Below are 14,959 nucleotides of genomic sequence, written 5' to 3'. Positions count from 1 at the left end.
ATAAAAACATATGCATTATGTTAATAATAAAAAGTGAAAAAGATTCTCTTCAAATATCAGAAATAAGAGGTGACTGCATGTTTTGCTGATTTATTCAACATCTAACTGGGGAATAAATAAGTAAAAAAATAAAATAAAATTACATTAAAGATAGAAAAAATGAGCAAAACTAACATAATTTACTATTATATCTAAAGAACAGTCAAAATATCTGCAGAAAAACTATAAAATCAATAGAAAATTTCAGGTGGTTATAAGATAAACATTTAAATAAGTTTATATTTAGCAAGATGCTAACAAGAATAGCTATCATTTGTTGCTACTTATTCCACTTATTACTATGTGTTAATAAATACAAGAAGAGATACCATTTACAATAACAAATAAAAAAAACCACAAAGATCCAAAAGAAGAGAAACATAACCATGAATGGCAATTTTCAATATAAAAAGATGGAAAACCATTTTTAATTTAATCAATAAAGTTAATTCCATTATTATCAAATCCCAACAGGAATATTCACTGGACTTGATTAAATAAAATGGAATGTAATCATGAAATACAAATGGCAGAGAAATGCCATGAGAATTCTGAAGCTGAAAGAAGGGAAGGAATTGGAGGGTTAATAAGGTGGTGATGAGGATAGTTTTTCCACCCTAGATATTAAAATTTCATGTATAGTTACAATAATTTGAACAGACTTCTGGTACAATAATGGAAGCTCTAAAATATAAACTTTCAAATTATAATAAAGAATATATTATATGGAATAGATTCTACACATAGTCTTTAATAAATCTTACAAAAATTGCGTATTACTATTAAATACATTTAAATATATTATCAGTGGATTAGAGATTTAGGTGTTAAAGATATCATAAAACTTTGGGTAAAAGTATAAGTGATAAAGTTGATTATCTCAAAGATAGAAAAAAATTTTCTTAGACTGACACCAAAAGCACACATTGAGAAAACAGGAATGTGTTATTAATACATTACAATTAAAACTTCTGTATGGCAAAATACACCAAGAACAAACTAAAAAGTAGCAGATGTGTTGAATTATTTGAATGAATTTAAAAGATAAAAACTCTGCCAAAATAATAAGAAAAGACAAACAACCTTTCAGAAAAGTGGGTGTGGGATAAAAATTGCCTAGTAACAAAGAGGAAACAATGGATCACAAAGGCACTAAAGTATGCTCAATTGTTTGGTAATTAAGATAATACAAACCAGACTAAAATTACAAATTATTTTTACACAGATCATGTTGGCAAAAATCACAAATCTAATAAAATCCAATGTTGGCAATGATATGGTAAATATTTTTTAAACATGATAAGGCCATAAATGGTATATTTGATTTTTGAGAGCAATCTGTTAATAGCTGCTAAATGTCTCAGAAAAAAGACATTTGTTCATGATGAAGGATCACTTTTATGCATTACTGTATCCAATTTGCTAATTTTGACTCAAAGTTTAATGTTAATGTTCATGAGGGGTATTGTTCTGTGATTCTCTTTCTTGTGATATTTTCAGTTTTGTTGTTAGCCTAGTATTGCTGTAATAAAATGGTTTGAGAAGACTTTCCTCCTTTATTTTATGAGCAAATTTTGTGGAGATATTGGTATTATGTTCATTTATGTGGTTGTGTGTTGTAGGGTAGATAATTTAAAAATTCAACAACTTTAATTGATACAGGGTTATTAGTGTTTTATATCTGTAATGTTTTAAAATTTCTAAGGTTTTGTGCATTTACATAAGCTGTCGTATTTATTAGCATAAAATTGTTTATGATATCCTCTTTTTTCCTTTTAAGGTCAGTAGGAGATGTAATGATGTTTCCTGTTTCATTCCAGACATTGACAATTTGTGGTTTCTATGTTCTTTTCCAGATCAGACTGTCCAGATACTTATTTATGTCCCGGATCTTTAAAAACAAAAAAAGAACTATTTTGGTTTAATTAATTTTCACTATCTTGTTCTTTGGGTTTAAATTTTTCCTCTTTTTCCAGTTTCCTAAGGTGTGAACTCTGATTTTGTATATTTATCTTTTTTTAATATAAACACCAATTTAGCAGCATTTCACAAAGTTTCACAGGTTAGATGTTCATCTTCACTCAGAACAAAGTAATTTTTCAGTTTCTCTTGTAATTTATTCCATGACCTATGGTGATTATTTATGGGTATATTTTTAAATTGCAACCATTCAGTGTTTTTCTGGTGACATCAGCATTTTCATGACTTAGTGTTGGTATGTTGTATTCATTTCCTAGGACTGCCATAGAAAAATACCATGGACTGGTTCCTTCAACAATAGAAATTCATGTTCTCACAGTTTTGGATGCTAAAATCCAAGATCAAGATGCTGGCAGGGTTGGCTTCCTCTGTGTCCTTGCTTTTTGGGTTACAGATGGCTGCATTCTAGCAGCCTCTTCACAAGCTCTTTTCTCTGTGTGCACACATCGCTGGTGCCTCTCCTGTTCTTCCCAATCTTTTCTTCTTGTAAGTACACAGATTAGATTAGGTTCCTCTCAAATTGTATTATTTAACTTAACCACCTATTTGAATACCTTCTCTGCAAATATTATTATATTTTAATTATTATACTTTAAGTTCTAGGGTACATGTGCACAACGTGCAGGTTTGTTACATATGTATACATGTGCCATGTTGGTGTGCTGCACTCAATAACTCATCATTTACATGAGGTATATCTCCTAATGCTATCCCTCCCCGCTACCCCCTCCCCATGATAGGCCCTGATGTGTGATGTTCCCCTTCCTGTGTCCAAGTGATCTCATTGTTCACTTCTCACCTATGAGAGAGAACACACGGTGTTTGGTTTTCTGTTATTGAGATAGTTTGCTGAGAATGATGGCTTCCAGCTGCATCCATGTCCCTACAAAGGACACGAACTCATCCTTTTTTATGACTGCATAGTATTCCATGGTGTATATGTGCACATTTTCTTAATCCAGTCTGTCACTGATGGACATTTGAGTTGATTCCAAGTCTTTGCTAATATGAATACTGCTGCAATAAACATACGTGTGCATGTGTCTTTACAGCAGCATGATTTATAATCCTTTGGGTATACACCCAGTAATGGCATGGCTGGGTCAAATGGTATTTCTAGTTCTAGATCCTTGAGGAATCACCACACTGTCTTCCACAATCGTTGAACTAGTTTACAGTCCCACCCACGGCGTAACAGTGTTGCTATTTCTCCACATCCTCTCCAGCACCAGTTGTTTCCTGACTTTTTAATGATTGCCATTCTAACCAGTGTGAGATGGTATCTCATTGTAGTTTTGATTTGCATTTCTCTGAAGGGGAGTGATGATGAGCATTTTTTCATGTGTCTGTTGGCTGTATAAATGTCTTCTTTTGAAAAGGGTCTGTTCATATCCTTTGCCCACTTTTTGATGGGGTTGTTTTCTTCTTGTAAATTTGGATTTGTTTGAGTCCTTTGTAGGTTCTGGATATTAGCCCTTTGTCAGATGAGTAGATTGCAAATACTTTCTCCCATTCTGTAGGTTGCCTGTTCACTCTGTTGGTAGTTTCTTTTGCTGTGCAGCAGCTCTTCAGTTTAATTAGATCCCATTTGTCAATTTTGGCTTTTGTTCCGTTGCTTTTGGTGTTTTAGACATGAAGTCCTTGCCCGTGCCTATGTCCTGAGTGGTATTATCTAGGTTTTCCTCCAGGGTTTTTATAGTTTTAGGTCTACAATTTAAGTCTCTAATCCATCTTGAATTAATTTTTTATATGAGGAGTAAGGAAAGGATCCAGTTTCAGCTTCCTACTTACGGCTAGCCAATTTTCCCAGCACCATTTATTAAATAGGGAATCCTTTCCCCATTTCTTGTTTTTGTCAGATTTGTCAAAGATCAGATGGCTGTAGATGTATGGTATTATTTCTGAGGGCTCTGTTCTGTTCCATTGGTCTATATCTGTTTTGGTACTAGAATCATGCTGTTTTGGTTACTGTAGCCTTGTAGTATATTTTGAAGTCAGGTAGCATGATGCCTCCAGCTTTGTTCTTTTGGCTTAGGATTGTCTTGGGAATGCAGACTCTTTTTTGATTCCATATGAACTTTAAAGCAGTTTTTTCCAATTCTGTGAAGAAAGTCATTTGTAGCTTAATGGAGATGGCATTGAATCTATAAATTAGCTTGGGCAGTACAGTCAGTTTCACGATATTGATTCTTCCCATGCATGAGCATGGTATGTTCTTCCATTTGTTATTGTCCTCTTTTATTTCACTGAGCAGTGGTTTGTAGTTCTCCTTGAAGAGGTCCTTCACATCCCTTGTAAGTTGGATTACTAGGTATTTTATTCTCTTTGAAGCAATTGTGAATGGGAGTTCATTCATGATTTGGCTGTTTGTCTGTTATTCGTGTATAAGAATGCTTGTGATTTTTGCACATTAATTTTGTATCCTGAGACTTTGCTGAAGTTGTTTATCACCTTAAAGACATTTTGGGCTGAGACGATGGGGTTTTCTAAATATACAATCATGTCATCTGCAAACAGGGACAATTTGACTTCTTCTTTTCCTAATTGAATACCCTTTATTTCTTTCTCTTGCCTGATTGCCCTAGCCAGAACTTCCAACACTACAATGAATAGGAGCTATGAGAGAGGGCATTCCTGTCTTGTGCCAATTTTCAAAGGGAATTTTTCCAGTTTTCGCCCATTCAGTAGGATATTGGCTGTGGGTTTGTCATAAACAGCTCTTATTATTTTGAGATACGTTCCATCAATACCGAATATTTTGAGGGTTTTTAGCATGAAGGCTGTTGAATTTTGTCAAAGGCCTTTTCTGCATCTATTGAGATAATCATGTGGTTTTTGTTTTTGGTTCTGTTTATATGCTGGATTATGTTTATTGATTTGCATATGTTGAACCAGCCTTGCATACCGGGGATGAAGCCCACTTGATCATGGTGGATAAGCTTTTTGATGTGCTGCTGGATTTGGTTTGCCAGTATTTTACTGAGGATATTTGCATTGATGTTCATCAGGGATATTGGTCTAAAATTCTTTTTTTGTTGTGTCTCTGCCAGGTTTTGGTATCAGGATGATGTTGGCCTCATAAAATGAGTTAGGGAGGATTCCCTCTTTTTCTATTGATTGGAAGAGTTTCAGAAGGAATGGTACCAGCTCCTCCTTGTACCTCTGGTAGAATTTGGCTGTGAATCTGTCTGGTCCTGCAATTTTTTTGTTTGGTAGGCTATTAAATGTTGCCTCAATTTCAGAGCCTGCTATTGGTCTATTCAGGGATTCAACTTCTTCTTGGTTTAGTCTTGACATAGTGTATGTGTCCAGGAATTTATCCATTCGTCTAGATTTTCTACTTTATTTGTGTACAGGTGTTTATAGTATTTTCTGATGGTAGTTTGTATTTCTGTGGGGTCGATGGTGATATCCCCTTTATCATTTTTTATTGCGTCTATTTGATTCTTCTCTCTTTTCTTCTTTATTAGTCTTGCTAGTGGTCTATCAATTTTGTTGATCTTTCCAAAAATCCAGCTCCTGGATTCATTGATTTTTGGAGGGTTTTTTGTGTCTCTATCTCCTTCAGTTCTGCTCTGATCTTAGTTATTTCTTGCCTTCTGCTAGCTTTTGAATCTGTTTGCTCTTGCTTCTCTAGTTCTTTTAATTGTGATGTTAGGGTATCAATTTTAGATCTTTCTTGCTTTCCCTTGTGGGCATTGAGTGCTATAAATTTCCCTCTACACACTGCTTTAAATGTGTCCCAGAGATTCTGGTATGTTGTATCTTTGTTCTCATTGGTTTCAAAGAACATCTTTGTTTCTGCCTTCATTTTGTTATGTACCCAGTAGTCATTCAGGAGCAGGTTGTTCAGTTTCCATGTAGTTGAGCAGTTTTGATTGAGTTTTTTAGTCCTGAGTTCTAGTTTGATTGCACTGTGGTCTGAGAGACAGTTTGTTATAATTTCTGTTCTTGTACATTTGCTGAGGAGTGCTTTACTTCCAACTATGTGGTCAATTTTGGAATAAGTGTGATGTGGTGCTGAGAAGAATGTATATTCTGTTGATTTGGGGTGCAGAGTTCTATAGATGTCTATTAGGTCTGCTTGGTGCAGTGTTGAGTTCAATTCCTGGATATCCTTGTTAACTTTCTGTCTCGTTGATCTGTCTAAACTTGACAGTGGGGCGTTAAAGTCTCCCATTATTATTGTATGGGATTCTAAGTCTCTTCGTAAGTCTCTAAGTACTTCCTTTATGAATCTGGGTGCTCCTGTATTGGATGCATATATATTCAGGATAGTTAGCTCTTCCTGATGAATTGATCCCTTTACCATTATGCAATAGCCTTCTTTGTCTCTTTTGATCTTTGTTGGTTTAAAGTCTGTTTTATCAGAGACTAGGACTGCAACCCCTGCTTTTTTTTGTTTTCCATTTGCTTGGTAGATCTTCCTCCATCCCTTTATTTTGAGCCTATGTGTGTCTCTGCATGTGAGATGGGTCTCCTGAATACAGCAAACTGACGGGTCTTAACTCTTTATCCAATTTGCCAGTCTGTGTCTTTTAATTGGACCCTTAGCCCATTTACTTTTAAGGTTAATATTGTTATGTGTGAACTTGATTCTGTCATTATGGTATTAGCTGGTTATTTTGCTTGGTAGTTGATGCAGTTTCTTCCTAGCATCAATGTTCTTTACATTTTGGCATGTTTTTACAATGGCTGGTACCTGTTCCTTTCCATATTTAGTGCTTCCTTCAGGATCTCTTGTAGGGCAGGCCTGGTGGTGACAAAATCTTTCAGCATTTGCTTCTCTGTAAAGGATTTTATTTCTCCTTCACTTATGAAACTTAGTTTGGCTGGCTATGAAATTCTGGGTTGAAAATTCTTCTCTTTAAGAATGTTGAATATTGGCCCCCACTCTCTTCTGGCTTGGAGAGTTTCTGCCGAGAGATCTGCTGTTAGTCTGATGGGCTTCCCTTTGTGGGTAACCTGACCTTTCTCTCTGGTGGCCCTTAACATCTTTTCCTTCATTTCAACTTTGGTGAATCTGACTATTATGTGTGTTATAGTTGCTCTTCTAGAGGAATATCTTTGTGGCATTCTCTGTATTTCCTGAATTTGAATGTTGGACTGCCTTGCTAAGTTGGGGAAGTTCTCCTGGATTATTTCCTGAAGAGTGTTTTCCACCTTGGTTCCATTCTCCCCATCACTTTCAGGCATACCAATCAGATATAGATTTGGTCTTTTCACATAATCCCATATTTCTTGGAGGCTTTGTTCGTTTCTTTTTACTCTTTTTTCTCTACACTTCTCTTCTCACTTCACTTCATTCATTTGATCTTCAATCACTGATAATCTTTCTTCCAGTTGATTGACTTGGTTACTGAAGCTTGTGCATTTGTCACGTAGTTTTTGTGTCATGGTTTTCATCTCTATGAGTTCATTTATGGACTTCTCTGCATTGGTTATTCTAGTTATCCTTTCTTCCATTTGTTTTTTCAAGGTTTTTAGTTTCTTCATGTTGGGTACGTAGTTCCTCCTTTAGCTCTGAGAAGTTTGATCGACTGAAGCCTTCTTCTCTCAACTCATCAAAGTCAGTCTCCATCCAGCTTTGTTCCGTTGCTGGTGATGAGCTGCATTCCTTTGGAGGGGGAGATGCACTCTGATGTTTTGAATTTCCAGCTTTTCTGCACTGCTTTTTCCCCATCTTTGTCGTTTTATCTGCCTTTGGTCTTTGATGATGGTGATGTACTGATGGGGTTTTGGTGTGGTTGTCCTTTCTGTTTGTTAATTTTCCTTCTAACAGTCAAGACCCTCAGCTGCAGGTCTGTTGGAGTTTACTTGAGGTCCACTCCAGACCCTGTTTGCCTGGGCATTAGCAGCAGAGGCTGCAGAAGATAGAATATTGCTGAACAGCAAGTGCTGCTGTCTGATTCTTGCTTTGGAAGCTTTGTCTCAGAGGTGTACCTGGCCGTGCGAGTTGTTAAGTGTCAGTCTGTACCTAGTGGGGGATGTCTCCCAGTTAGGCTACTCAGGGGTCAGGGACCCACTTGAGAAGGCAGTCTGTCCATTCTCAGATCTCAACCTCTGTACTGGGAGAACCATTGTGCTCTTCAAAGCTGTCAGACAGGGACATTTACATCTGAAGAGGGTTCTGCTGCTTTTTTTTTTTTTTTTTTTTAGCTATAACCTGTCCCCAGAGGTGGAATCTACAGAGGCAGGCAGACCTCCTTGAGCTGCGGTGGGCTCCACCTAGTTTGAGCTTCCTGGCAGCAGCATTTACCTACTTAAGCCTCAGCAACGGTGGGCTCCCCTCCCCCAGCCTCGCTGCAGTCTTGCAGTTAGATCTCAGACTACTGTGCCAGTAACAAGGGAGGCTTCTTGGGCGTGGGACCCTCTGGGCCAGGCATGAGATATAATCTCCTGGTGTGCCATTTGCCAAGACCCTTGGTAAAGTGCAGTATTAGGGTGGGAGTTACCCGATTTTCCATGTGTTGTGTGTCTCAGTTTCCCTTGGCTAGGAAAAGGAATTCCCTTTCCCCTTGCACTTCCCAGGTGACGAGATGCCTCACCCTGCTTCAGCTCTCACTGGTTGGGCTGCACTCACTGACCAGCACCGACTGTCTGACATGCCCCAGTGAGATGAACCCGGTTCCTCAGTTGAAAATGCAGAAATCACTAGTCTTCTGTGTCGCTCACGCTCGGAGCTGGAGGCTGGAGCTATTCCTATTTGGCAATCTTGGGCACTCCCTCCCTTTGTCCCTCTGCGAATATTATTACGCTGAGCAAGGGGATGGGACTTCAACATATGAATTCTAGAGAACACAATTCAGCCAATAATATACAATAAACTTTCTGTATGAATTCACTTTCTGCCTATCTGTGTCTTTAAACTTTAAGCACGTCTCTTGAAAAGTACGTATAGTTTTGTCTTGTTTGTTGTTTTTAATCCACTAAGACTATTTTTAAATTTTAATTGAAATGTTTGCTCTATTGTCTTTCTTTTTTTAAGTAACACTATTTTTAAGGTACATATTTAAGATATAAAACATGATGTTTATATACTACAGATAAGTAAATTAACATATTCATTAACTTTCATAGTTACCTCTTTTTCTTCTAGTGGTAAGAGCACCTAAAAGCTACTCTCTTAGCTAATTTTTAATATACGATACAATATTATTATCTGTAATCCTCCTGTAGTACATTAGATTTCTAGACTTATTCCTTCTACAAAATTGCTAATTTGTGCCATCTGACCTACATCTTCCCATTTGCCCTCACCCTTTTTTAACCACTATTCTACTATTTTTATTTATTCAGCTTTTTTTTTTTAGATTTCACATAAAAATGGGATCATGCAGCATTTGTATTTTTGTTTGTATACTATTTCACTTAACATAATTTTCTTTATTTGCTGATTGTCATTACAAATGACAGGATCTCCTTCATTTTTAATTTAAATCATATTCCATCATGCACTTACATATGTACCACAATGTATACATTTCTTTCTTCATTTATCTGTTGATGGACACTTAGGATTTTTCTGTACCTTGGCTATTGCCAATAGTGCTGCAATTAACATGGGAGCTCAGATATCTCTCCAGGTGCTAATGTAATCCCCTTTGGATATATAGACAGCTGAAAAACTACTGGGTCATATGGTAATTCTAATTAATTTTTGAGGGACAATCATATTGTACTACATAATGGCTATACTAATTTACATTACCGACAACAGTGTACAAGGGTTCCCTTTTCTCCACACCCTTGCCTGCACTTCTCTCTTGTATTTTTGGTAATAGCCATTCTAACAGTTGTGAATTGATGTCTCATAGTTTTGATTAGTGATATTGAGCACCTTTTTGTATAACTGTTGGCCATGTTTATGTCTTCTTTGGGAAACTGTCTACTCAGGTCCTTTGCCCATTTTTAATTTTTCTTTTTTTTTTCTTTTGCTATTGAGTTTTATATGTTCCTTATGTATCTTGATATTAACCACTCATTAGATACATGTTTTCCCAATATTTTCACCCTATCTGTAGGTTGCCTTTTATTTTTGATGATTGTTTCCTTGGCTGTGTAAAAGATCTTTAGTTTGATCTAGTTCCACTTTTTTTTGGCTTTTGTTGCTTGAGTTTTTGGCACCATATTAAAAAAAATATTGCAAAGCCAATATCAAATAAATTTTCCATTATGTTTTCTTCTAGGAGTGCAATGGTTTCAGGTCTTTTCGTTAGATCTTCAATTCAATTTGAGTTTATTGTGTTTGGTGTGAGATGAGTGTACAAATTTATTCTTCTGCATGTGGATATTTAGTTTTTCCAACACCATTTACTGAAATGTCTATCCTTTCCCCATTGTGAGCTCTTGGTGTTCACGTGAAAGATCAGTTGATCATATATAAGCAGATTTATTTTTGGGCTTTCTATTCTCTTTCATTGGCATCTATGTCGACTTTGTGCCTGTAGCCTGTTGTTTTGCTTGTAGGGGTTGGATTGTATCTGTATGTTGCTTTGGGTGATATGGGTATTTTAACAATATTAGGTAACGCGAGGCTGGCTTATAACATATGCAGATTAAATAATGTGATACATCACATTATCAGAAGGAAAAACAAAATCATACAGTCATCTCAATAGACGCAAAAAAAGAAAAGTTTTTGAAAATGTTTAACATCTCTGCATGCTAAAAACTCTCACTAAAAATGTATAAAAGGAAATGTTCTCAACACAGTAAAGACCGTTTATGAAAAGCCCACAAATAATGTGATAATGAATAGGGAAAATCTGAAAGCTTTTGCTTTAAGATTGGTATAAGGCAAGGATGCCCACTCTCACCTCATCTATTAACATAGTACTGGAAGTACTAGCATCAACAATCAGACAAGAAAAGAAATAAAATCATCCAAATCACAAAAGAAGTAAAACTATCCAAGTTTATGGGTGACATGATTCTATATGTAGAAAACTCAAAGGATCCTACCAAACTCTATTTGCACTAATAATTGAATTCAGTAAAGCAGCAAGATACAAACTCAATAGCAACATACATAAATTCATCATGTTTAAGAGAATTATGCTCAATGAGAAAAATAAAAAAAATCTCATTTACAATAGCATCAAGAAGAATAAAGTACTTAAGAATAAATTTAACCAAAAATCCAAAAGATTTGTGTACAGTGAGAACTATAAAACTCTGATGAAAGGAATTAAAGAAGCTACCAATAGATGGAAAGGTATCCCATGCTCCATTTTCAATTAATGTAATCACTGAAATGATTGGATTTAAGTCTATAATTTATTATAATTTTTCATTTGTCTCTTCTATTTTTGATTTGCTATTCTGCCATTTTTGTCCTTTTATGAATTATCTTTAGAATTCTAGTTTTAATTTTCTTATTTTGCTAGATATACCTTATTGGTTTTGTTTGTGAAGATAATACTATACACATCCTTAACTTTTCAAAATTTATTTGTAATTCTTATTGTAGTGCTTTGCATGAAATGCAGTAATTTTACAAAAGTATAGAGTATAAGTTCGTATCCTCCCATCTTTTATGTTGCAGTTTATATAGACTACACAATTTGACTTCCAAGAATCATATGATTTATAAAGTAGGAGGAGAAAGGCAAAAAACAGTTTTTGTGTTAAATATTTCTGATTATATTTATTTATTTATCTATTTTGGAAAATTTGAGTTTCCAATTGTGTCATTTTCCATACACATGAATAATTTTCCTTCTCATTACTTGTGCAGGTCTGATCACAATGAATTATCTTAGTTTTCTTTCACCTAAAAATGTCTTTACTACACCCACATTTATTTTTAAAGGATATTTTTGCTAAATGTCAAATTCTGATTTAACTTTGTTTTCTTTCAGCACTTTAAAGATATTCCTTTTTGGGGGCCTTAATGATTTATTGTTAAAAGTCCAGAAATTCATTAGTTTACTGTTTTCCTACCTGTAATGGGCTATTTTTCTCTCGAAGCTTTCAAGATTAACTCTCAACATTTACCTTTTAGCAATTTGATTTTGCACAATTCTTTTTTGGTTTTATTCTACATGTGCTCATAAATCATCTTGTATTTGTACATTTCTATTCTTCATTAAATTTAGGAGATTTTTATATAATGTTATTTCAAATATTACTTTCTGACTCATTCTTTCTCTTTTCCCTTCCAGGATCCAATTATATGTATATTAGACCATGTAATACTATTAAAAAAGTCTCTGAGTCTCTCTTCTCTTCTCATAATATTTACATTTTTTTCTCTCTTTTCTTCACTTTCTATTTTTTTAGCAATCAGTGTTCAAGAGCATTGACTCTTCCTTCTATTTTGCAGTTAATTTTTTCATTTTATTTAACACATAGTCTAGTCCCAAGATTTAATTTCGATATTTTAATTGTTTATATTTATCTGCTGAAATATCCTATATTTGTATTCATTGTGATCATATTTTATCTGATTTTATTTGCGTATTCACAAAAGCAACTTGAAAACTTCTCTTTCAGAAGTCTTTCATCTGACTGACATAAATATTTGGTTCAATTTTTTTCTTTACTTTTGAGACTGTGTTCCATTTTCTGTATTCACATGTTGTATAAATTTGAATTATAAACTAGACATTATGGACATTATGTTGTAGATAGTTGAATACTGTTTTTATTTTGTGTTTGTTTTTTAATGAGTGTTTATTCCTTAGGTTTCGTTTGGCTGGCTTTAATTACAAAACTGCTTCTTAGTCACAACTCCATTCTCAAATGAGATCTTTGTCTTTTGTTGAGTTGCTCTGGGTGTGTTTAGCTCAAGTACAGCTCAGAGATGAATCAGAACTCTACATAGACATAATCTGGGGATGTCCATTCCGGATATATTCTTCTTGAAATTTTACTACCCTCTTCAGCAATCATCTTTTCCCCGGTTTCAGTTTTCTGTTGGCCCAGGGCTTAAAGATTACAGTTTATCCAACTCCATCACCGACATGTTTTTCATCAATAACTCTGCTGCCATTGTCATGCCATGCCATCTATAATTAGCCCAGGCTAAAAACTGCCAAGATACAATGCACTTGTTCAGTTTTCTTCAAAGGAGTCTGAACTTCCCACAAGAATCTGTGTTTCTATTCACTTGCTGGTACCTTCATATAATTGCTTTTGTATTATACTTTCATGTTGTAGACTTTTCCTTGCATGCTGAATGGTTGCTTTTAGAGTTTGAGGACCTTATACTCCAGAGCAGATATCTTTATCATCTTCTTCTGATTTTATTTTTCTTCTTACCATACATTTTTTGTCTTTGATTATTTCTACTTTCCTACTTTCTCTTATCCATATTCTTCTCTTTTAAACACAAGCTACACATTATATTCTCAAATTTTTTCAGTGGTAATCTACATACACATACATGCCCACACACACATATTTTCTAATATATAGTTATTTAATAACTGTATTTTGATGCTAAACATAACAGGAATCTTTTCATTCTTTAAATATAATAGAATTATTCAACCACATATTCTTGATTATTTATACCTAGAATTTTTGTTTCATGTATGATATATAGAATTTATTATTATTTGACAGTACACAGTTATTAAAATTTACCACTAAAATTAGCTCACTGTTTTTGGGTGGTTATATTCTCCTGCTTTTACCTGTGTTCATTTCTTCCTGTTAAAAGTTTAACCTTTTGGAAATATTTCATTGAAGTGGTAAATCCCCATAGCTTTTGCTCATTTGTTTATTTTGTTACCATATACTCATTGTTGATGATAGTTTAGCTAACTATAAAATTCTGGAATAAGAAGTATTTCCCATTAGTTCTTCAATGACATGAGTATTTTTTGGACTTTCTTAGTTAGCAAAAGGTGACTACTTATTTCTGAATTTACACCATGGTATCAGCCCCTGCTTAGTTCATTACCATTTTTAGAGATTCTGCTTTTTATTTGTAAAATTTCTTCACATGTTCCTTGACCTAGCTATACTCTTATTCCCAGGATGACCTATGGAACAGGTTGGGGGATAAAACTGAGAATACAAAGGAGCGACATATACACTGACCCTTTCCTAAGCCTCAGTATGGTTAATTGGTAGGGCTTTTACCTATAGCTCCCATACAAAAAAATTCAGTCATGAATTCAGACACAGAAGCCAGGAACGCAATTTTCATTAGTTGTACTGTGTAAAATGTCCTCAGATGGAGTTTGTGGAGTTTGAGGTAAGATAGATATAATGGCCAGATACATTTTATAAAACAATATTTATGTACTTTGAAGGATAAACAATTAAAGTTAAAGTATTATCACAATTGTAAATGTTATGTTTCATATAATTGAAAAGTTCTTTATCACCTAGCCCTTACAGAAAAATATTATTACCAGGAGCAAATTTGATTTTATAACTCTATTTAGCAAAGACATTTCATTGTAGGTTAAGATAAATATTTGTCTCATTTGTAATTATATTGTCTATATTTTTTACTGAACCATTTTTTCCTACTGTATTATAGAAATAACTAAGGAAAAAGGAAGAGTTATGTGCCTTATATTACGATGAAGAAGGACACCCACACCTTACTCAACATGTACATCAACACCTGCATTGGCAAAAACCTAAAAAATAAAATATTTACTTAGCAAAGAAACATATTTGCATGAGTCTTACTTTCCTAAATATTACTTTATTTGAAGACACTTGTTTTGGTGTCAAACACTACCTAAATTAAAATGTTTATTTCAATAATTATGGCAAAACAAATGTTTGTTTTGGGCCCAGTGTAAATTCACAAATGTTCTTACAAATGTTCCACGGGCCAGCTGTTACTAACACTCCTTTTTAAACTTTCTTTGCCAAGAATTTTATCTACACTGGCTGCCTATTTGAAGACATTCATGAAAATGTTTACCAGGTAGAATGTTATTCATGTTTACAAATGTTGTCTATTCATTAT

General features: G+C 34.5%; 1 long non-coding RNA gene across 1 annotated transcript in view; it reads left to right on the top strand.

The window, feature by feature from the left end:
* LOC103886946 overlaps positions 1-14,653 on the top strand; it is a 66,543-nt gene extending 51,890 nt beyond the window's left edge. Inside the window, exon 2 of the long non-coding RNA XR_650823.4 lies at positions 14,519-14,653. This is a non-coding gene — a long non-coding RNA (uncharacterized LOC103886946). The remainder of the gene's footprint in view (positions 1-14,518) is intronic.
* The last annotated feature ends 306 nt before the right edge of the window (positions 14,654-14,959 follow it).

This window comes from Papio anubis, chromosome 8, assembly GCF_008728515.1.
Source record: "Papio anubis isolate 15944 chromosome 8, Panubis1.0, whole genome shotgun sequence".
NCBI classification, from domain to species: domain Eukaryota; kingdom Metazoa; phylum Chordata; class Mammalia; order Primates; family Cercopithecidae; genus Papio; species Papio anubis.
This window is presented reverse-complemented; position numbering and strand designations above follow the sequence as displayed.